The sequence below is a fragment of the Petaurus breviceps genome, unplaced genomic scaffold (assembly GCF_028583685.1).
Source record: "Petaurus breviceps papuanus isolate PSGF00001 unplaced genomic scaffold, PetGlider_PUasm1.0 185, whole genome shotgun sequence".
NCBI classification, from domain to species: Eukaryota; Metazoa; Chordata; class Mammalia; order Diprotodontia; family Petauridae; genus Petaurus; species Petaurus breviceps.
The window spans coordinates 4835615-4860707 of NW_027185797.1; the positions used below are offsets into that span (position 1 = coordinate 4835615).

Consider the following 25093-nt stretch of genomic DNA (forward strand, 5'->3'; position numbering starts at 1 on the left):
CAGCTGGCTATAAATAGAATGACAATCAATGATGGTTTGTGCTTGTTACAAGAATTCAAGGCTGCTTTTTATGGCATGTAAGTGTATTAAGATCATTTATCTCATTCAAGGAGACAGGAAGGAGCTTGTACCAGCCAAAGAATCTGTCTAAAATCCTCCCTTTTTATGGTTCTAATGTTAAGCACTGAACAGTGAGGTCAAGGGATTAAATGATATTGCTTGGATGCCAAATATGAGAGGGGGATGCTTCATCATGGTGCCTGAAGTGCTTATAAAGAAGATAATTTCTGTACACAGAAAATTCACTCTTCTCTTTATTTTTCTGTTTCTTTTCCCTTTTCTTCTTTTTCTTCTTCTCTCACTCTTTTTTAACAATGCCTGAAAAACATCTTTTTAAAATTGGATTCAAGAACCTGGAGGAAGGCATGTTGCTTTCTGGCACCAGGGCAGTTGTCCTGAAAAATGTGTTGATTTCTTAGGGTGAACTGGGAACAAGAGGCCATATGAAGTTTCCAAAACTCTATCAGGTTGCTTTAAACTTGGGACTGACCTTTAGCTCCCTTGCAAGGGCTTTAGAAATGCAAAATATTGCAGCATTTCAAAGCTCTGGAGAAAGCCACAGTTTGAATCTTTCAAATTCAACCACTTATGTGAGGTCTTTTTCTCTCTTTTTCCCCATCTTAAGACAAAGGACCAGGGAGAAAAAGTATACAGCTTCCAAAATTGCTGGCTGGTATGAATCAATTTCAACTCATGGTTCTGGTTTAATCTTCAAAGTCTGTCATATAATGGATTTTGTTCAGAAGTTAAGCAGCCCCACTAGGGCAGGAAGATTATGCTGATGTGAACAGATAGCTGGAAAGGAATGAAAACGGAATGGATAACTAGATAGGACAAAAGAAGAATTGGTTAGAATATAGCATGGGCCCTAGACACCTGGAAAGTCGAGATTAAAGGCCAGCTGTCACACCAATAGGGATAATCTCTGCACTACTAAAAGCTAATGGTATTCCAAGATTTACTGAACATCACATAAAGCTCTACAAAGCCTGAAGCTACAGAAGAAATGAATAAAAGAATATAGCTCCTCTGACCTCAGAAAACTGTATAGCACTTTTGCCAATGACTTGGATAATGGGAGGATACCTAATGTATTGGATGACAGTGTCAGAATCCAAAAAGATCTCAACAGGCTAAAATGATGAGTTGAATCTAATAAGATGGAATCTAATGGGGATAAATGTAAAGTCTTACATTTGAATGGGTTATATAAGAGTTAATGTGGAAAAAAAACCCCTAGAGATTTTAGTGACCCACAGCATGCTCACCAGGAGTTAAGAGAATGGTTTAGCCACCAGAAAAGCCAACACGATCTTTGGATGAATGGAAACAGATTTAGGAAGCAGGGGGTGATGGTGCCATTGTGGTTTGTTCTGGTCAGTCCACATCTGGAGCTCATTTCACATTTGGTTCTAGTGCTATATTTTAGAAAAGACCGGCAAGCTGGAAACTATCCAGAAGAGGGGGACTGGGATGCTGAGGGGCCCTGAGACCACAACAGATGAAGAATGATTGAAGGAAAGGAGATGATTAGCTTATAGGAAAAAAAACAACTTAGGTGGAGATGGGAACATAACAGCTTAGTACAATGCCTAGCTATATACCTGTTAGCTATACTGATAACAGTAATAATTATTATTGTTTCAAATGACCCCAGAGGGAAAACTGGGAACCAGTGGTGGAAGTTTAGAGAGGCAGATCCCAATTTGGACACTTAACTTGCTATATGATGTAAAGTAAAACTCTTAACTTCTTATTATGTTTAATAAGACCAGGGGAACTTCTGATTAGTTACCAATGAAAGTTAATGGGGTCAATTAAATCAACAAGCATTCATTAAGCACTTACTACAAGCCAGACACTGTGCAAAGTGCTAGAGGTAAAAAGAAAGGCAAAAACAGCTCAAGGATCTCACAGCCTGATAATGGAATCAACACGTAAATAACTATGCACATACAAGCTGTATACAGTGTAAATGGGGAGGAGGGGGGTAAACTCAGAAGGGAGGCAGTAGGAGTGGGTGGATCAGGATAGGCTTCTTGAAAAAAAGGAAGATTTGAGATGAATCTTGAAGGAAATGATAGAAGCCAGAAGGGGGAACAACATTCCAGGGTAAGGGTGGTAAAGTGGAAAAACTTATGAACCTATACTCACAGGACCTGAGTTTGAATCTTGCCTCTGCCACTTGCTAGTTCGGTGACCTTGGACAAGTCACTTCCCTCTCAGGACTCAGTTTTCTCTTTAGTAAAATGAGGAAGTTATACTAGAGGTCTCTAAATTCCTTTAAATTTGAGATCTAGATTGCCCAATCTTGACTTTCTATCCTCCGGAATGAGGGTTCCCCTCAAGGTTCTGACTGATACTCCCACCACTGAGATCACTCACCACTGGTGATTAGTCAGGACAAAATGAATGAAGGAATTTTGTAGATGGAGATACTGAAGCTGAGCAAGGTAACATGACTTGTTTGAGGTCCCACAGCTCAGAGACATAGAAACCTTCCTTCTTGTGACCGGAGACTGAAGCAAAGTGGTGACAAAAACCCCCACTTAGTTTCATGTACTCTTTCAGAGCCTGAGTGGCAATTCTAGCAAATGGATCAAATAACACAAAACACACACTCAAATCAAGTTTGTAAGGCATGATTTGAAAATGATACAGGATGTAATAACCAGGACAAATTCAGTAGAGGAGGGGAGATAGAGACCCTGGGACTCTCACTGCTGGGGATGCAACAGGGGCAGGGAATGGCAGATTGGGCCAAGATATGGGGTACAGTGTAAACACAACAAATTGCAACATCGCTCCACCTGCCAAAATGATTGTTCTACATTGCTGAGCCCTCTAAGCTATGGGGTTCTATGGCTAGGGTGCTCTGTTCTAGTCACACTTCTGCTCTCTTTATTAAAACTGGCTTTTCAGAGACTACATGTGTGGGGTGACAACCTAAGCCACAATTCTGAGTTACATTTAAAATAGGAAAATGAGCCAATGTTGCTCAAATATGTAGATCTAACCTTGTATGTCCAAGCCAAGCTTCAAGCAACACAAGGTATTTTTCATCTTTGTCTCTCTTTAATCAACTTCACACTTGTACCTGCCATTTAGCTCATGGAAATGTCAGGATGATTAATGACATGGTGTTGGTGAGGTACATGCAACTCCCCCAAAGAAAGGACCTAGGCAAAGGCAAAGTGTTGCCACATATGGTCCCGTGTTGTACGTGTCAATTAGAAATCGAAGACCTGAGACACTATGAAGGAAAGGAACAGATGGCAAGAGATTGTGCATGGGCTTGGGGACTGACTCAGAGGTAACATGTCACAAACCTCTAACACAGGAGGACCCAACATTTTGAGGGACTTTTTGATCTCCAAGAACCTTGAAATGACCTGGTAGGGAGATGATGTTAAATCTCTGAAATTGGAGAAAAAAAGGTATGGCATGGTGAAATTCCCAACTGGGACAATGGAAGATTCTCTCATCTATTATGCTCCTAATCAGAGGGGAAGAGGGAAGAGAGAGAGAGGAGAGAGAAGAGAGAGAGAGAGAGAGAGAGAGAGAGAGAGAGAGAGAGAGAGAGATTCAAGGTACCACTGTCATTCAGAGGACAGAGAATCTCCCTGTTTAGGGAGCAGATCACATTTACAAAGGAAATGGCATTTGATTTAGACCTTAAAGTACAGGAAATATTAAAACAGTCAAGATAGCATTAAAAGTGCCTGGAATTCTATAAGCAAAGATAAGCAGTTAGGAAGGCGTATTTGGGAAGAATAGGGGCCTCCAATTTGATGCAAAGCAAAAGTTTAGAGAAGAAGCAGAATATAAAGTTTAAAAAGAAAGTCTGGAGCCAGAGGTTGGAGGTTCACATGGCCATAAATCAAGAGCTGAAACAGAATTTAGAGTCATCCAATCCATCTCCCTATATCCATATTTTCAACTTTTTTTTCAATAAAGAAGGATTTATCCTCTCTCTCTCTCTCTCTCTCTCTCTCTCCCTCAATTTTTCCTTTTTTGAATTAGATTCCCCCCTAAAACATCTGCCTTTTCCATCCCTACACTGAGAAAACAAGGGGAAAAAATCTGTCACAAACATAGACAGTCAAACCAAACACATTCCCACAATGGTCATGTTCAAAAAAAGTCAATCTATACAGAGTCCATTATCTATCAGGAAGTGGGTAGACTGTTTCATCATGAGTCCTCCAGAATCATGGTCCACTAATATGTTGATCAGCGTTCCTAGGATTTTTAAGGTTGGCTGTCTTTATGATACTGTTGTTTGACTACAGCATGTTCTCCTGGTTCTTTTCTCTTCACTCTGAATCAGTTCATACATGTCGTCTTCCCAGGTTTCTCTGAAATCATCCCCTTCCCTTCAGCATTTCTATATACCATTACTTGTTCAGTCATCCCTCAACTGATGAGTACCCCCTCAATTTCTAAATCTGTGTCCTTGCAAAATAGCTGCTATAAATATTTTTGTTTGTTTGGGTCCTTTTCTACTTTCCTAGATCTTTTTCCCCCAACCAATTTTTTTTTACCAAAAATCCTGGTCAAGAAAAATAAATTCCTACATTGGCTACATCCAAAAATGTTTGTCTGATTCAGCAACTTGAATCCACCACCTCTCTGTTAGGAGGTGGGTGGCATGTATCATCATTGATTCTCTGGAATAATGGTCAATGACTACATTGAGAAGAGTCCTTAAACCCATTTAAAAAAATATTTTCAGTTCTGAATTCTTTCCTTTCCACCTGCCCTTCCCTTACTCATTGAGAAGCCAAGAAAAACAAAATCATTACAAATATGTATAAACAAGCAATTTCTATATTAGTCATGTAGTTTTTAAGTCCTTGTGTGTAAAATTGTCCAAACCCCAAAAAACAGAAACCAGAGATAGAACCAGAATCAGAAATTTAGGGATCAACTAGGGTTTACTAAGTTCATCAGCAAGGGAGCCCCACCCCCACATGTAATCAGAGACTCCCAGAAGGAACACAAGAACAAAGCTTATATCAACAGACACTCTTGCTTTACTTAAGGGGACCATTCCTCAGAACTCTTAGTAAATTGATTTTTACTTATGTAAATTTGCTCCTGGGATGAAGGGAAAGAGAGGGAGGGAGAAGGGAGGGAGGGAGGAAGGAAGGGGGCTATTCACTCATGGAAGCAAGGGGCTGTCACAGGGTTCAAGGACACATGGGGACAGAGAAGTCGAGGAGCCAGGGCCCAGAAGAAAAAGGGGGTGGGGAACGTGTGTGCCAGATGTGGACCCATAGAAGAGAACACACAGGGCTGGGGACAGAGACATGGCATCCAAACACAGAGGGAAGAAAGACAAGCAAGGGCCAGAGACTCCAATAGATATAGAGAGCGGAGCAAAGGTTTCCTCTCTCTGTGCAGGAGGTCTCAAGACAAGCCCCCAGCCTGGCACCAGTGGGGCCCTCATCACTTATTCTGCTTCTTCTTGGAGGGACTTTAACAAAGGTTTGTTTGCTTTTTTTTTTAGTGGGGAGGGGGTAAGGAGTGGGAGGACATGAAACACTGAGCAGAGCGGCAGGAACGGGAAGAGAGCGCAATACCCTAAAGTTAACATAGGCGTTTTTTTGGAATGTGGATTTCTTTCAAAATTCTTTTGAATATGTGTGATTCAAACTTGAATAAAATGGCAGCCTTCATAGGTCTGAATTAGGCAGGAGGTAAAATCTCTTGATTGGGCAGGGCTTATTCCTGGGGATTTGGGGGGTAAGAGGAAAGGATTGTTCAGGTTAGTGGTTTCTCATAACTCTGCCCTCATTGTTCCAGATCCTCACTGTTTCAGCAGTGGAAGGGCAAAAGCAAGGCCAGGAACTACATACAATACAAACAGGGTCAGAGACAAAGCAGAGGCACCACAGACAAAATGGGGGTGGCTTGAGTTTTCTTTGCTACCCACATCCTTCAAAGTTATTCCTTTTTACAATTTTATTTTTGCATAAATTGTTTTCCTGGTTTTGCTCACTTTGGTTTTTTGCTCCCTATACCCCCATTTCTTATGAGTAAAAGGGACCTCAGAGGCCATCTGGTTCAATCCTCCCATTTTATAGTGGAGGAAACCAAGGCCCAGGGATGTGAAGTAACTTGTTCAAAGGCACTCAGGTAGTAAGTCTGAGAGATGGGACCTGAACCCAGGTTCTCTTGACTCCAGAGCTGGTGTTCTTTTCACAAGGTCATACAGGTAATAAGTAGCAGAGAACCCAGGTCCTTCTGGCTCCACATCCTGTGTTCTTCCCATTCTCTTTTTAGGTCCTCAGTCCCTTTCCACCTATAAACCCTACCATCCTGAATATTTGGCACCTGATTATAAAGAGATCCCTGCTAGTCATATTGCCTTAGAAAACCATACATTAGCATTATCCATGTTCTATTGTATTTTTATTTATTTTGTTAAAAAATTCCCAATTATGATATAATCTGGTTTGGAGAGTTGGACACTTCTGGTCTAAATATATCCAGTAAGCAGTTGGGCTCCAATGAATGTTTCTGAGTAGGTGAGTGACTGTACTTAGTTCTGGATTTAAGAACCTATCAGGTAAGACTTATAAGATCTACTGGCTAGGGATCGTTGTTTCAAGGAAGAATTCCCAAATCCACAACATCTTAACCAATTAATTTGAAGCTACCCAATGAGCTGGCTGAAATGCCTGTTGGCTCTGGGATCCTGTCTGCCCAGAGCTGAAGGAGTAACACATCAGTAGAATACCATTCCCTGGGGGGCGGGGAGGGTGGGAAACAAAACAAAACAAAACACCCCACTATTTCTGTTTCATAAATGCTAGAGCAAAGTTCCTGAGGCCAACTAGGTCAAAAATCTCTAGACCACTAGTGAGTATATCAAATAGGCTAATGATGCCTGGTAGGGGCCCACCATCAGCACTTGAACCCACAGGAGAGTATTTGGTTTCTAATTTTGATTTCAATGACATGCCTTTGTGAAAATGAGCTCCCCACAAAACTAAAACCTGTCTAAATAAATCAATAAATCACCTATGTCTATGTAGTGTTTTGTGGTTGAGAAAGCACATTGAAGTGCTGGCGATTGCTGTGAGAGTAGGCAGCATTGACATCTCACAAACTAGTTCCCTAGTCTCCTAGATTTAGAACTGTCCAAGCAGACTAACTTCTTCCTTTTTACAAATGGGGAAACTGAGACCCAGAAGTGTAATGTGACTGTACCTTCCCTCCTACTCACATGACTGCTAAGGGTCGTGCCCTATGGAACCGAAGCCACTGAAGTCTGGAACATCTACTAGGGAAGCGGCTAACTTTCTTGACTGATGAGTATCACTTGGCCACGAGCCAGCCCCACTACCCCTTACATACCAGCCTGCCAGTTTCTTGCCATCTATCTCACTACCCTCCCTTGCTTCTGTCCTCTCTCCTCCTCCTCCCATCTATGAATTGTAATCAGATTAATAGCTACAAAGCTATTGGAGAAGTATTTCAATCAACTCCCCCAACTCCCCTATGGCTCTACTCAACATCTTTTGTGACTTTCCAAAAAAAAAAACATCCCCATGCAATATCGTTGTTCCCATCCTTTAGAATGTAAGCTCCTTGAGGGGAGGGGCAGTCTAGCTTTTGTATTTGTATCGGTGGACTTAGAATATACTATTCAAAGAGGACCAAAATAACATCACTATGTGGGAGTCAAGATGCAGTGTGTCTGACTGTGCCTGATCAGAAGAATATGAGCTTGGAATAGTCTACCACAGGTGAGGCACAAATAATCCACATGAACATTTAAGAGCAGAGATGTATCTAAATTTGAGAATCTCGTGTTTCTTTTGAGTGACCGCAATTCTGCTTTGCTTAAAGAGCACAGTGCCTTCTTTGATGCAGGCATGCCACGTTGGGCAGTTCTGTGCCAATGACTGCGTGTCACTCAATCAGTTCCAAAGTTTTTCAATGAGACCTTGAGAATATCCTTGTATCACTTCTTCTAACCTCCATGTGAGCTCCTGACTTGTGTGTGTTCTCAGTAAAATAGTTTTTTTGGCAAACATATGTTTGGCATTCGAACAACATGGGTAGCTAACGGAGGTGTGCTCTCTGCAGTACAGTTTGCAAGGCATAGCACATACTAAGTCTGTAAATGCTTTTCACCCATTCACTAATTCACTCATTTAAGTGACTTATCCAAAGTCACACAGATAGTTTTTAAACCTGCCAGACCCCAGTTCTTCATCTATCCTATGAGAACCATTGGATTCTAGCAGTTTTTTCAGCTCTAATATTTAATGATTCTCCTCTGGTTTTCATTTTGCACAAAAAGGGTGAAATTCTAGGGCATCCATAGGCTCATTAAGGAAGAAAGTGCTTAAAATTCTTGAGTTGAAAATGGGATATAAGAAATGACTTTTACATTCATCTTGCGCTGTGCGCTGGAATTGTAACGGTCTGTAAAAAGTTACTCAGTTGCCATGGCCTTACTTAATGTCTTCTTGCTGCTGTTGCTTCTTGTCCTCCATTCTCAAAGACAACCATGACGTCAGGAAGATGATGCCATGACTTGCATGTGAATTGGATTTAAGTGAGGAAGGCTGTGCAAAGTCACCAGCCTCACTTTCTCCACCAGAGCCATCTGGGTCCAGAGGCAAGATATGGACCAAGATGACTAGAGAGGGCCTAAGCACTGTCCTATTACTATTATACTGAATATCCATTGTCCAGAAAATCTTGATACAAGCCTGAAATAGGGGCTTTGTTTGGTGAGGGAGAGAAGCCGTAGAATACATCATCATGTATTTTTTTGTTCCCAACACAGCCAGACATGACGACTAAGAACTAGACAATGCAAGGAATTGAAATTCTAAACACACATATGGGGAGGGTTGGTTTAAACGATTAAATCCTAGAATTGCTACCTTCAAATAAACCTTTCACCCAGAACCTGAAACACTTAACAATGACAGCAAATGTGGAAAGGTAAGTTACATCTGCAACATTCCAATTCTACATAAATAAATCTTTTTTTTTTTTTGAGCAATTGGGGTTAAGTAACTTGCTCAAGGTTACACAGCCAGTTATTTCTGGGTGTGGTGCTAAGTGCCAGATCCCGGATTCGATCCCCAGGTCATCCCGACACTGGAACCAGTGCTCCTACTTGCTGAGCCACCTGGCCGCCCCCACATAAATAAATCTTAAGCCAGAAGTCCAGGACCTGAAAGTTTTAGAAGAACTTAGAAGAACTCAAACTGTAGGCTCATAAGATTCTTAAAAGATATGAAAAATCTGTCTGTTGGCCCTACTGCTATACATCTGTGATGCCATGGATGGAGCAGAGTTAGGCTAGACTTGTGTTTGAATCCCACCTCAGATACTTATTAGATGTGTGGCCATGGTGAGTCATCTAACATCAATGGACCTCAGTTACCTAATCTGTTAAATGGAGATAATTTAATGCCTATAGCACTCAATTTCACATATTTGCTGACATGGACAAAGAAGAACCTCATCATCCCATTTGATGATATCCATATGTGTTTTTCAGGTTAGTGGGTATCACTGTGAGACCACTGTTCTATGAAAGGGTGGCCCTAAGAATATATGAATCCCTCTGCTGACAGGCTATGCCAAACACCAAAAGGGGCCACTAGAAGGTCCTAGCCAGACCTGGTGCCCAGTGGGACTCCACTTTCCCCTGCCTCCCCCAAGTCTACCCCCTACCTTCCATACCATGTCTCCTCCCCGCTCACCACCAGACAGTGGTGCTAGGCCCACTCCTGTGGCATGGACATTCCATATATCTGAAAGACTCCAAGGATTTGTTGTTAGTCCTGTATCTGCCCGCTTAGGACTTCCCAGCTTTTCCACCCACCCTACAGTTGACTTCTGTTTTCTCCAACCAGAGTGAAAGTTCCTCTTCTTTTTCTGTTTCTTAAGCACTTAGCTTGTACATAGTAAATGCTTAATAAATGTGCATCCATCCATCCATGCATCCATTCACTCATAAAACAGAGAAAGGACTTTCAGAACTTTCAACCCTTTGTTAATATTATTACTCTTTTTCTAAGCTCCTTGATACTCACTGCCTTGAAGATATATGTGGTCCTAGGGAATTACTAAGTCAGAAAGCTTTGGTAAAAATGTATATGGTAATTGAAAAAACAAAACTATGCATCCAAGATTGGCAGGTAGTGTGGTACAGTGGACAGAGCTCTGAAGTTGACTTCTAAAGTCCCTTTCAGCTCAAACTCTGAAATCCTACCAAGTGAAGTCATGTGAGCTGGCTCCAAATCTTGCCTCTGAAATCTACTACCTGTGTGACCTTGGGAAAATCACTCAACCTTTCTGAAGGGGGCTGGACTAGATGACTGGTCAGCTCTGATATCCTTATCTAGTTTACCTATTATAATAACACTTTTCTCTGAGAAGTCCAAGGCTCTAGGCATAGAGATTCCTCTTTTAATGCTTTTTTTTTTAAGCAATTGGGGTTAAGTAACTTGCTTAAGGTTACACGGCCAGTTATTTCTGGGTGTGGTGCTGAGCATCTGAGCCCAGATTTGATCCAGGTCATCCCGACACTGGAGCTGGTGCTCTTATTCACTGAGCCACCTGGCCGCCCCTAAGCAATTGGGGTTAAGTAACTTGCTCAAGGTTACATGGCCAGGTGTTTCTGGGTGGTTGCTAAGTGTCCAGGATTCGATCTCCAGGTCATTCCAACACTGGAGCCGGTGCTCTTACTCGCTGTGCTACCTGGATGCCCTATCTTTTTATGCTTCTGAAGGGGTTGATTTTTGTGTCTGGCTTGGGGAAACAACCCATTTTATTAGTCTACTCTATTGTTAACTAGATAGGAAGTGACTCGTTTACTTCCAATGAGAATAGGGTATATATGATTGAGAGTAGCAATATTAATTTCATATAAATATATTCTATAATATATGCCATAACATAAAATTAATATCAATAAAATCAATATAGTAATAATTGGTAGCATTATACAATGTTCTCTAGAATAGGAAGCAATTTATATCTATTATCTCACCAGATAATAGCACTTGTCATTCTTAGATTTTAGTAAAGGGATGTTTTTTGTGATTATTATTGGACTCATTGCCTAGAAGGCTTTTCTTCCAGATGGCTTCCCATGCATGGTGGGCCAACATGGACAAAGAGGAAACCTGATCTCATTTGATGGCCTCTATGTATATTTCTCAGGCTCGTAGCTCTCACTGTGAGATGAGTGTCCTATATGAAAGCAAGGCTTTAAGAGTCTAGCATTATCTCGCCCCCTCTGTAAAAGGCAGGGCTCATGACTGCAGGCCTACAGTGCATTTGCACATTCTGAAGAGCACTCTGGAGCTCCCTAGAGCAGCTGTCAAGTCCACCTTCACAAACGATTCCCCAGGTGCCCTACCTACATTAAAGACAATAAAGCCAGAATGATGAGAACATAACAAAAGGGCCTGGCTGAGTGGCCAAGCTGACAGTGCAGTGAACAGCTGAATCATAAACTGTTCTGGCAAGGGGTGGGGAGTGGGAAATTCGAGGAAACCTATGAGTTAAAGGAGAAATGGAAGATAATAGAAGACAAATGTCTGGACAGTCTTACCAGCCAGTGGATTGCCCAGAGCCATTGTGCACCTGTCAGATTACCAGCAGACCGAATTAAAAAGGGAAATAGGAGCAATGATGAAGAAGACCGGGCCAACAGGCATGCCTGTCACAGTTCATTGAATGCTCAGGATCCACATTCCATAGCCATCATCATCTGGCATCTATTTTCTGCGTTGTTCTAGGATGTAAAAGGTCCACCAGCCAAGGCGCCATGCCCCTTTTCATTTCCTATGCCTTCAGCAAAACTTTAAGGGATCTCTCAGACCACATGCCCTGCCCAACCCTGACCCATCCGCAACAACTGCTGTCTTCCAGTCATCTGAAAAATAAAAGACCAAATAAATCCTCAGCCCACCACAAGCTGGTTCCTCCCTATCTTCTTGGGTTATGGAATAACAATTCCCTTCCTATGCTCTCTGCTCCAGCCAAACTGGCCTGCTGCTTCCCTGTGCGGGCCACTGCATCTCCTGACCCTCTGCTTTAGTCAGAGCTGCCTCTCCTGCTTGGGTGGAAACTTGCCCCCTGACCTCTGTCTTTGAACCTTGAGCTTCCCTCAAAGCAGAGTTCAAGCCATCTTCTACATGAAACCTCTCCTGCTCTGCCCAAGTTAGAAGTGCTCTCTACCTCCTGAAAGCACACGGACTTTCACTGTACATACTGTGCATTTACTTATCAAGCTTTGTATTATGTTCTTGCAACAGAATGCAAGCTGCTCCTTGAAGGGAAGGATTGCTTTTACTGTTATTTAGTCATGTTCAGTCGTTTGACCCTTCACGACCCCATTTGGGGTTTTCTTGGCAGAGATACTGGAGTGGTTTGCCATTTCCTTCTCCAGCTTGTTTTACAAATGAGAAAACTGAGATAAACTAGGTTAAGGGACTTGTCCAGGGTCACACAGCTAGTACATGTCTGAAGTCAAATTTGAACTCTGGTCTTCCTGACTCCAAGTCCATCACTCTATCCACTGAGCCACCTGGCTGCCCTAGGGATTACTGCATTTTGATTTTGTGATTCAATGTATCTCACTGCAGACAAATAGGTATTATTATTATTGTACTGATTATTATTACACTGCAGATACAGATACTTTACAATACAAATATACAAATACTTTATTTCCCACCAATTACATGTAAAAACAATTTTTGGCATTCTTTTTTTTTAAGTTTTGAGTTCCAAATTCTATTCCTCCCTCCTTTCCCTCCCCCCTCCATAAGACAGTAAATAATATGACATAGGTTATACATGTGCAATCATGTAAAATATTTCCATATTACACATTCAGTGCAAGAATACTGAAGGAAGGAAAGAAAGAAAAGAAAGAAAGAAAGAAAGAGAAAAAAAGAAATAGTGAAAATAGTATGCTTTAGTCTGTCTTCAGACAACATCAGTTCTTCCTCTAAGGTGGGTAGCATTTTTCATCATGAGTCTTTTGGGATTGTCTTGGATCACTGTTTAGTTGAGAATAGTCAAATCATTTATAAATCTTCATCATATAATATTGCTGTTTCTATGTGCAATGTCCTCCTGGTTCTGCTCACTTCACTTAGTATCAGTTGATATAAGTCTTTGCAGGTTTTTCTGAAATCATCTTGCTTGCCATTTCTTATAGAATAATACTCCATTACAATCAAATACTACAACTTCTTTAGCCATTCTCTAATTGATGGGCATCCCTTCAATTTACAATTCTTAGGTACCATACAAAGAGCTGCTATAAATATTTTTATATTAATAGGCCCTCCTCCTTCTCTCTCTCTCATTTCTTTGGGATACAAATCTAGGAGTGGTATTGCTTGATCAAAGGATATGCACAGTTTTATAACTCTTTGGGCATAGTTCCAAATTGCTCTCCAGATTGGTTGGAGCAGTTCACAACTTTACCAATAATGCATTAGTGTCCCAGTTTTCCCATCTCTCCTCCAATATTTATCATTTTCCTTTTTTGTCACATTAGCCAATCTAACTGGTATGAGGTAGTACCACAGAGTTGTTTTAATGTGCATTTTTCTGATCAATAGTGACATAGAGCATTTTTTCATATGACTATAGATAGCTTTGATTTCTTTGTCCAAAAACTACCTGTTCATATCCTTTGATCACATATCAATTGGAGAATGACTTGCATTTTTATAAATTTGACTCAATTCTCTATATCAGAGATATCTGCTGTAAAAAAATTTTCCTCAGTTTTCTGCTTTCCTTCTAATTTTTGTTGCATTGGTCTTGTTTGTGAAAAAAATTAAATTTTATATAATTTAAATGATTCATTTTACTTTCATAATGTTCGCTATAGCTTATATGGTCCTAAATTCTTCCCTTATCCATATATCTGACAGGTAAACTATTCCATGGTCTCCTAATTTGCTTATGGTCTCACCTTTTATATGTAAATCATGTACTCATTTTACTTATCTTCATCTATGGTGTGAGATATTGGTCTATACCTAGTTTCTCTAGTTTTCCCAGCAGTTTTTGCAAATAATGAGTTTTTGGTATTTGATTGTAATGAAATATTATTGTTCTATGGGAAATGATACACAGGATGATTTCAGAAAAACCTGTAAAGACTTACATGAACTGATGCATAATGAAATTAACAGAGCCAAGAGGACATTGTACATAATAACAGAAATCTTATTGGATGAATAACTGTGAATGCCTTAGCTATTCTTGGCAATACAATGATCCAAGACAATCCTAAAGGACTATTGATGAGACATACTATCCACCTCCAGAGAAAGAAATGATATTGATTGAATACAGACTGAAGCATGCTATTTTTTCCTTTCTTTCATTTTTTCTTTTATTTGCATCTTCTTATACAAAATGACTAATATGGAAATGTTTTACTTAATGGCACATGTTTGATTGTTTACTGTCTCAGGGAAGGGGGAGGGAGGGATGGAGGGAAAGGTATAGTTTGGAACTCAAAACTTTAAATAAAGATGTTAAAAATTGGGAAAAAATTTCAGAATAAAATGAGTTTAGAAATTAAATTAAATTTTAAAAACTAAGTACTGCTTTGGCTGTATCCCATAAATTTTAGTATGTCATCTCATTGTGATTGTCTTTAATGAAATTATTTATTGTTTCTATGGTTTGCTCTTTGACCTATTCATTCTTTAGGATTAGATTATTTAGTTTCAAATTAATTTTTAATCTATCTTTCCACTGCCCTTTATTGAATGTAATTTTTATTTCATTATGATGTGGATATACTTTATAAGGATGACGTGGATATATTTTCTAAAAATATCTGTTGATGGCCTCAACAAATCTCCTTTAGAATAATAGCACCATAGAATTTTAGAGCTGCAAAGGACTTTACAGATCAGAAGGGACCTTTAGAGCCCAGCACAATGCCCTATACATTAAAGAGGCTTCATATAGATTCACTGAATTGATTTTCATGGGGCAGGTGGTCTCAAATGATAAATAAACAAATGAAGTAACCTAAGGAAGAGGGTATTACAAACTTTTGGGGGAGCAGCCATCTTTTCAACACCAATCTAACAAAAAACAGACACCCGATTTCTATTGTAGTTTATTCACCTAAAGCTCATTCAAACAATCATTAGTGCTCATTTTTTACATAACAGCTAATATGTCACAGACTAATAAAGATAGGGATTAGATGTTACTTAATTAGTATAAAGAATTCCAGGGAGAGACAACTCTCTCTATTATTTATGTCACAGTAAGGTCTGTAAACCTGAGAAACACACACATATTCCATGGAATGGGATGGGTCCTCTCCCATATCAGTCATGTGGAAAGCCCATCTGCACCTTCTCTGCAAGTTACAATCCTAAGAGATTTACTGACACAATTAAGAAGTTAACTGACTTTCCCAGAGTCACACAGGCAAGTAACAAACTTGAAGATAGATCTTACTGACTCCAAGGCTAACTCTATTCCAGAGTCCATATTGGCCTCTCACTGCAGATTAATAGGTATTATTATTATACTGAATATTACACTGCAGGTATAGATGTACTTTACAGAAATATCTGCAAATAACCTCAATAAGCCTCCTTTAGAATAACAGCAACAGAGCTAAAAGATCCCTCAGAGATCAGAAGGGTTCTTTGATAAATATAGAAGTCTATATAACAAAGATTTCTAGCTGGGCACAGTGACACATACCTGTAATCCATGCTACTGAGGGACACTGGGGCTGGTGGATGTCTTAAGTTCAGGAGATCTAAAGGATATTAGAGGTTGCTGTTCATCCTTAGTTTTAGAAGAGCACCAGTGAATTTATGGGGTGATGTCTTGACTTGTGTGTGAATTAGATTTAAGTGAGGCAGGGCTGTGTTAAGTCAACAATCTCACTTTTTCTTCCTGAGTCATCAAAGTACAGTGGCAAGACAAAAATCAAGATGACTGGTGATGGGCCAGGATGCAGTGAATGACCTCGGCATCTTCGCCTGCTTCTGCCACTTTCATGGCCATTGGAACGAACTGTTCTCATCTGCTCATTCCATCAGGGGAAATATTCACATGCTTGGGACAGACATCCCTAACCCATTGACAGTTACCCTCAACCTGGGTTAGTTTGTCTGCCAAGATTATTTTACCAGGGTGTGGCTGCTACACATGCTATAGCTCCTTGGAGATACAGGTAAGAACTGGGTGAGAAGTGGACACCAAAGGTGGGTGAGCAACCCTGAAAAGGGATCAGCAAGCCCTTGCAGAAGAGGTGCCAGTCCTCCCTGAACAATAGCCAAATGGTGTCTACACTAAGTCGAGCACTAATATGGTGAGTCCCTGGGATTGGAGGGCCCCAGGTTGTCAGCACTGGCAGGAAAAATGAGGACATTTAGAGCTTCTGAACCAATTGATATTGGAATAAGAACATGAGTGGCCATTGTACTTCCAGCCTTAGTAACATAGTGGGACCAAGTCTCCAGGAAAAAAAATTAGGAAAATATCTAAAATCCTTCAGATGAATTCTTTAGTTGACTACTCAGGTCTTGGAGGTCTGGGTGTATTTTTAAACAAACCACCAACTCTTTCCTCAAAGATGGCATTATTGACATATTGTCTTCCAGAACTTGAGAACAGTGACCTACCTGGTTACTTCCTCACAAAGACATGTGGCAATGAGCACAACTTGTATATCCTTTTATTTATTCAAACACTTATTGAGCTCCCACTGTTCAGGGCAGGGCGGAGAGCGAGGACCACAGACCTCTGGGAGATAAGGCATGTACATGAACAACAATGCTACAAGTCTTGGGAATGAGCAGAGCTACAAACTGCTTTACATGTTCGGAGGAGAATGGCTGGGACGATTATGGAGGAGGTAGCCACTGAGCTGGACCTTGAAGGATGGGTAGAGTTTCATTGAATTTCAAGAGTGAGGAAATGAAGGGGATTACATGAACAAAGGCAAGGGGATAATTCTGGCTTCAGAACTGAATAGGAGAGGGAAAAACAATTAAATTAAGGATTTATCCAGCATCTGCTTCGAGTAAAACATAAGGAGCAGCTTGTTCAACGAAGAGAGTTAATCTCAGAGTTTAGAAGGCCTAGCTTCAAGTCTTGCCTTTGGCCATACTGGTTCTGTGACCTTGGGCAAGTCACTGAACCCCTCAGTATTTCCAGGGCAACTCTCTAAGGCTATAAGTTGCAGAGAAGGAATTGACTTGCCCTTTTCCTTATTACGAGTTCCACATAAAAATGAAATCATAGGTTCAATATTTCTTTAAAAGTACAAGACACTGCTACTCAGTGGGGGAAAAGACAACAATAAAAAATAGTTCCCAACTTCCAAGAGGTTCATTTGACCTCAAAGGAGGATACAACATGAAATTAGGCTAGACAGCATCTATGAAAGTGTCTTTGTTGAAAACTGTCCACTGTTGTGAAAGCCCATACTTTTTTTAAAAAAACAAGTCCATTTTCATTTATTTATTTTTTGCTTTTTGGAAGGCAATTGGGGTTAAGTGACTTGCCCAAGGTCACACAGCTAGTTTTTGTGCTAAGTGTCTGAGGCTGGATTTGAACGCAGGACCTCCTGACTCCAGGACTGGTGGTCTATTCACCGCGCCACCTAGCCGCCCCTCACCCATTCTTTTAACACCAATATTCTTTTGGTGATTCTATATGAGAATACCATGACCTCAAATGGATAAAAGCTACAAATAATTCAATGGAACCAGAAAGTGCACTTCAGAGGTCAGTGGTCTTGGGGTAGAAAAGAGGAAAAAGAAAAAAGCCACTGACATATTTTGTAGATCATCTTTATAGACCTTGTAGGTAAACAGGAGCATAAATCACAGAAGATGAGAAGCTGTGAAGAGATCTCAGGAGTCGAGGCATAAAGTTATATGGCATCTGGGATGGAATTGGAGAGATGGGACATAGTGCAGTCTAGAGCCTAGAACTAAGGACAGTGCTCCAGTAAAAGTCTGAGCAGGGCTTGACAAAATAAGGTTTCACGTCTTAAAACAGAAGGAGGAAAAGCATATGGCATAAATTCCCTTTGGTGAAAAGTTATAGAGTTATGTAGGAATTTTGTGCTTAAATCAAAGAAAGGCTTTTGAACATAAATGCTTTTACCTTCTAGCACACACATACACATAAAACCCCAAACCCTGCAAAATCAAAGGAAAAAGGTTTTCTTCTTCAGTGCTTTGTACTAGACCAAAAGAAATCTATCTTCAGAGAGAAGTCAGAGAATCAGAAGTTACCTATTAAAAGCCCGTATGGTGTTTTCTGTTCTCACTTTATAGGTTTGAGTTCAGCAGACTAACTTTTAAGAAGTTATTTTCTCCCAGATACTTTGTCTGAAAGAATCCTAGAGGACCCCCAGATGGAGAGTGAGGCCTTGACTATGGGCTTATGGTCCAAAGAGCCCAGCTTCCCATAGAATTCACTGAGAGAGGGGCAGACTTTGGCCTAATAGAAGAAAAAAGTCTTACTGATTAAAGTTGTCCAAAAGCATAAAGGGTTGTCGAGGGAGATAATGAGTGTCCTGTATTTTTAGGTTTGAATAAAACTAATGCACATGGAATTTTTCTTGAAATCCTTCCAAGAGGATGGTCATAACTTTGACACTTCTGACCACTTTTTCATCAAAAACCTCTCTATCTTCCTTTGCCAGTGGTTTCCCTTCAAGTTTCTACCTTCTCTCAAGTAAGAGACACCTGCCTGCTTCCAACTCACCAAAGAAAGGGCACTAAGTTCTCTCTTCAGTACTCCGTTGTGCTTTTTCTATGTGTGTAGAGATCCTGTATCTATTCATTCCAGAGAGATGGAAAAAGAAAAGAAATTCTCCCTAAAATACTGTTGAATGTTTGCTAACATAACTGGCATTTTCCAATCAGACAGAAATTCCTTAGCCACCAAATTAAATTGCTTTCAGTTTTCAAACTCCCTAGCTGTGTAAAGTGTGAAATATAATCTGTACTCGACTGTTTCCGTAGCAACCATCAGAAGACTGGACACGAATCTGCTTCACTGATACACAGCTTCCTTCTTTTAAAGCAGGGCTTCTGAAGATCCCTTTGACAGGCTTGTGAAACCTACAAACTCCTCAGAATAATGTTCTTAAATGCAGAAGAATAAAGTAGATGGGTTTACCAAGAAAACCAAAGGTTAGTGAAAATAAAGCTGCATTTTTCCCCCATCCAAATTCAGGGAATGTCTGGAATCTATCCATGGTTAAGGACTCCTATTTGAAAGGGCACACACTTCTAAAACACTGGCAAACAACTATATTTACAGCAAACAAAAGGGATTTTTTGTAACATTGAACTGATTCACTTTCTCCTTTCGGTCCAACCTGATTTTATGTTATCTTTCAACATACATCTATGCTCTTACCAGGCTGGGACCTTAACTGTGCCACCTGCCCATTCTTTGCCCTCCCCCCCCAATATCTTTCTCTTTTCTGCCACCCTGCTTTTCTTCATGGTGACCTCCTATCAGGAATGTGTTCTTGCCTGCTCTTGACCAATCCATCTTCCTTCAAAAAACCAGATCATGATTTACCTCCTTCCAAAAAGTTCTTCTCTGGTCAATTCTATCTTCTTATGATTACTTTTCTATTTTGTGTTCTCTTAACATGGACATATATAAGTACGTGTGCGTGCATATATATGCATACACACATATGTGGGTGGGTGTGTATATACACATATATATGTATGTGTAGATATACATACACACATGTACATCACATATAAACCTCTCCTTGCCTCAATTTCCTCATCTGTAAAATGAGAGGTTTGGATTTGATACCTTCTAAGGCTCCTTTCAGTTCTAAATCTATGATCCTATATATGAGCACAGAGAGATTAAGTGATGTGTCCAGTGTCACATAGGAGAACATCATTACCAACCTTCCTGACTCAAAGTAGAGCTTCCTGCCCACTCTGCCACAATGCCTCTCAAATTTTATACATATGCATGTGAGCATATACATACATATATATGCATGTGCCTGCTGCTATCCATGTCTAAATTATAGTTCTCTCCTGAATAATTAGAGTTCTTTGCCAGTCGCTGGCTCTTAGCACAAAAGATATAAGTTGGGTTATGAGCAGAAATTTCCTATTAATGAGGATTAACTGCTGGAAAGTTTTTGTGCAGAAATCACTGCATCCTGCTGGCTAAAAGCCTTGTTCTGTTATGTTTAGAATGCTGAGTTTGGACAGATCCAGGCATTTTCCAACTCTAAGCCCCTTTAACATGAAACTTTTATGAAAAGAGGAAATATCTTGCTATATCGAAGTTGTGGCTGATAGGTGAGCATTCAGTACAAATCAGTCATTCAGCATAACTGAGCAGCCTACCTGTTGCGAGTGAGTGGCTTTGAAAAGGTTTCACAGGAAGCTTGCTGGTAGGGGATGTGACCATCACAGGGTTTCTGTACAAGATATCAAGCTGTGACAAGGTTTTATCTCTTTGCTTTGCCACAAGGGAGAAAAAGAAACAAGGAAACGAAAAGGGCAAATGAGGTCTTTCCAAAGAGAAGCTATAAGTAGTAAGTCTATTCTTCTTTCCAAAGTCCAATGTTTAAATAGGAGCTGCCAGTAAGGGCTTCAGGCCAAGTTGCCTTGAAGCCCCACATTGTTGGGTCCAGAGCAGGAGAAACTTTCACCTAGAAGCCTTTGAGTGGTTTGAATTTCCAAGTAAGACTGAGGTTGAGTTGCCACAAAATCATAGAATCTGAGAGTTGGAAAGAGCATCAGAGGTAAAGGAAGCCAAACCCTCCCTGAAACAAGAATTCTCTCTATTCAAGCTATACCAACTGAAGTAAGTCTAGGCTGATTGAACAGCAAATGGGAACACTTGCAAATGAAAGGAAAAAGTTAACTAAGTGCACCTGTTTATTTCCCTTAAATCTTGTACAAATCATATCTCCTAATTAAACGTTATGCAAATAAGTAAATATTGCAATTTCTTGCATAAAAAGGAGTTCTCATTCTGACAGACAAAGCAAAAGTGGGAAAAGGTTAGTGGGAACATGTTACATGTCCCCTTTGATTCAGTTAGTCATGACAATTCAAGTAAGTTTAACAAACGCTGATTAAGGACTTAGTATGTGTGAGGAGCTATGTGTGCAGTCGCTCTGGTGAATACCAAGGTAAAAAGGAAAAAGGCCTTGGTTTCAAGGAGTTTACAATCTGAAAGAGTCAACATGATAATTAGTAATAATGATAATTTTTTTTTTTGCCTTTTGGAGGGCAGTTGGGGTTAACTTGCCCAAGGTTACATGGCTAGTTTTTTTTGTGTGGGTGTTAAGTGTTTGAGGCCAGAACCGAACTTGGGTCCTCCTGACTCCGGGGCCGGTGCTTTACTCGCTGTGCCACATAGCCTCCCCTAATGATGATAATGTTAAGAGGCAACTAGAAGGCTCAGTGGAAAGACCGCTGAACCTGGCATCAGGAAGATTCAAATTCAAATCTGGCCTCAGACACTTACTAGCTGTGTGACCCTGGGCAAGTCACTTAACCTCTGTTTTCTTTAATCCAAGGAGAAGGAAATAGTAAACCATTCCAGCTTCTTTGTCAAGAAAACCACTGGGTTGGGGCAGCTAGGTAGTGCAATGAATTGAGCACAGGCTCTGGAGTCAGGGGGACCGAGTTCAAATCTGACCTCAGACACTTGACACTTACTAGCTGTGTGACCTTGGGCAAATCACTTAACCCCAACTGCTTTGCCTTCTCCCCTCCAAAAAAATAAAAAGAAAACCATGGGGTCACAAAGAGTAGGACACAACTGAACAACACAACTGGACAGCAACAATGATTATGAGAGAGCTAGCGTGCATATAATATTTGAAGGTTTGCAGAGTGCTTTACATATGTTTCTTCATTTGATCCTCACAACAACTCTGAGAGGTAGGTATTATGATTATCCCAATTTTACAAATTAGGAAACTGAGGTTGAGATGGGTTAAGTGACTTGCCTAGATCTGAGGCAGGATTTGAACTTGGGTTTTCTGACTCCAAGTCCAACATTCTACCTACTAGACCACCTAGCAGCCTAGCTATAATGTAATAAATGATTGGTGATATTAATTGAAATGAATTTAATTGTTTCAGGGAATTCTAGGAGATGAAAGCTTGCTCTCTAAACAAAGAGTGAAAAAATGGGAGATCAGCCAAAACTCCAGGGTGAAGCAGGGATTCCAGTCCATTTATAGTGAATATCTACTTTCTACTTCCTTCTTTTCTCTTAAACATGTAATTTGAATTCTCCCTTCCCAGCATTAGCCCTTTTACTCCCTCAGTTCTGTTTCTCAGCAACTGTACTATCCAGAAATGTACTCTCCCACTGCCATCAATTAGTTTTAAATGAATTCATTATCTGTTTACCATTATCAGATCATTATCCATAAAAATGAAACAGATTGGTCTGCAAGGTATCTTCCCCCACCCACCCCCTTAACTACTGTTTAATTGAAGCACTAGCACTGTCAACCCTCCAGCATCTTTGCACAACTCTAATGGATACTGGGCATCAAAAGCTGCCTGTACATGATCCATGTCATCGCAAATATTAGTAGACACTGAGCCATACACTGCAACCTAACATTTCTCTTTGTTCTTCCTCAGGAGAGGGGAGAAAGAGACAGAGAGGCAGATGGAGACAGACAGAGACACACACAGGCACAGAGAAAGAGAGGGGAGAGGCGGGAGAGAGACAGAGATAGAGGGAGGGAGGGACAGAGAGACAGAGACACACAGACACACATAGATACGGGGGGGGGGAGAGAAAATAAAGACAGAGACACACACACAGGCACAGAGACAGACAGACAGAGAGACATGGACTCAGTTGCCTTCCATTATCTTTTTTCTCTCAAAAATGAACAAACTCTTGTTTACTTACTAGGAGGGAAAGTACTTGTGATCCTTGTCACCTCAGTGTTTTCAAACTAATGCAGTGATTTCTTCTTAGCACTCTGGGCAGGCTTGTTCTTGCTAGGGCACAGCTTGCTCAGGGAGCTGTCCAAGTCCCATGGTCCTGAAAAGGCTAACAGCAACAGAGCAGATATGGGATGACTCTATAATCCCAGGGAGATGAATTTAGTTAACCAAATACCTTCTCTGTGATTTCATTTGGGCAAGAGGAAGCTATGGCACAGTGCAGAGAGTGTTTTATTTAGAACCAGGAAGACCTAAATTCAAATCTTGTCTCTGATGCATTGGATGTGGGAACAAAGGTAAGTCACATAATTCCTGAGCCTTAGACAACTAAGATTTATTTACTAAGTTGTAGATGTGCTGGCATCTGCCTGTATCACTTGGAAAAACTGGAAAGTTCTTTCTTAGAATTATGGAATTTTAGAGTTGAAAGCAGGCTTCAAGTTCATCTAATTACCTTTCCTTCCTTTTTGAAAGATGAGGAAACTGAGGCTCAGAGAGGTATAAGTATAATTACAACTGACATTTGTTTGGTGCTTTAAGATTTACAAAGCATTTTCCCATGGAAAATGATTATGTATAAGTAGTTCAAGTTCCATTATACCCAGTTTATGGTTATTCAGCTATTAAATGCCTAATCCGAGCCCTGGTCTCCTTATTCCAAGTTTACCACTCAGGTAAAGTGATTTGTCCAATGTCACATAGCTGGTTAGTGGAAGAGCTATAAGTCAATTCTCCTGACCCTAGGGTCCAAAACTTTCCATTCCACTCAGCCCTCTCTTATTCTCTAAACCATGTGATCTCTTCTGAGTGAAAAGTGGTTTAAGCATAAAATGATTTTCTGCCCATCCTAAACATAGCCTTTCTCCCTGTTCTAAATAAAAACAGGGTGACATATTGAGAAGGCATCAGCCCTCTGACCTGCATGGCTATGAAACTGACAGAAAATAGCTGCCAAAGGTTGCTCCTACAATCATGAAACATCTCTAAAATCATAGACAAAAATAATAATAATTTCCTCTCTGCGCGTCTAAAAGTTAAAAGTTGATGTCTCCGTTGCCATGGATATGAGATTCTCTCTACAATACTGGCCTTTTCCTAACAGATAAAGCTCAGCTCCAGAATCAATAAAAATTTCAGCCCTTTAGTCCTCATGCCCCATTATTTTAAAAAGGCATAAAACCAAGTTGGATATGACCTAAACATCTACACATTTAAATTTCATCCAAGAAGCAAATATACAGGTATATGTGTGTGTGTGTAAACATGTATGTATATATTGTGGCTATGTGTGTGTGTATGCATACACGCATATACATATAACCTGGTGCAAATGGGAGATACATTTGACATTGACTGTGCATTGAATGAATTGCCAAAAGTTAAAGTACTCTAGGTTTCCTACTCACATGTGTATGCAAAACAACTCTTTGCTCCCACCAACATCCTTTCAATGCATTTCTTTCCTCCCCCTCCCTATTTAGCCATTCATGTCTGAAATGCTCCATAATCAAGAAATCACTTAGTAAACCAAAATGAATGTAGTACATCCTTAAAATATGTTTCAGAGCTGTAACCTTGGGACTACAATTGAAAAAATGAAATCCAGTATGCGTGGGGGAACCAAGAGATTTGGGGAAGTCAGCATCTGGAGAGAAGCTGTGCAAAGCAGTAGAAAGAATGTGGACTTAGAGTTTGTAGACTTGGATTCCAATTGAGGAGACAGAATCACAGAGACACCAAGTATCATTCTGTATGCCACAAGTAAATGAGTGGCATGCCAAAACTAGATCCCAAGTCTCCTGATTCCCAGTCCAGAATCCCAACCATTCCAACAGTGTTCCATGGCATATACCTAACCTCTGAAGTGGTGGAATAAACAATCATCATAATAGCATTTCCTCCCATTTTCAAAGCCCTTCAAATCAATTAATCAGTCAAGTATTGACTAAGTCTATACACTATGCTGAAAATACAAAGACAAAGAATGAAATACCAGGTAAGTTATCATCACATCTATTTGCCGGCTTCAGACACACAAT

The 25093-nt window shown here is 40.3% G+C and overlaps 1 protein-coding gene and 1 long non-coding RNA gene across 3 annotated transcripts in view; both read right to left on the bottom strand.

Moving 5' to 3' along the window:
* ACKR4 (atypical chemokine receptor 4) overlaps window positions 1-25093 on the bottom strand; it is a 781696-nt gene that overhangs the window by 216247 nt on the left and 540356 nt on the right. The window lies entirely within an intron of this gene.
* The window catches only part of LOC138161622 (uncharacterized), a 180053-nt gene that overhangs the window by 8472 nt on the left and 146488 nt on the right, over window positions 1-25093 (bottom strand). Inside the window, exon 3 of one of the 2 annotated variants that reach the window (XR_011168411.1) lies at window positions 23017-23160. The exons of the other annotated variant lie outside the window; for it this stretch is intronic. This is a non-coding gene — a long non-coding RNA (uncharacterized lncRNA). The remainder of the gene's footprint in view (window positions 1-23016; window positions 23161-25093) is intronic. 2 annotated transcript variants of the gene reach the window in all.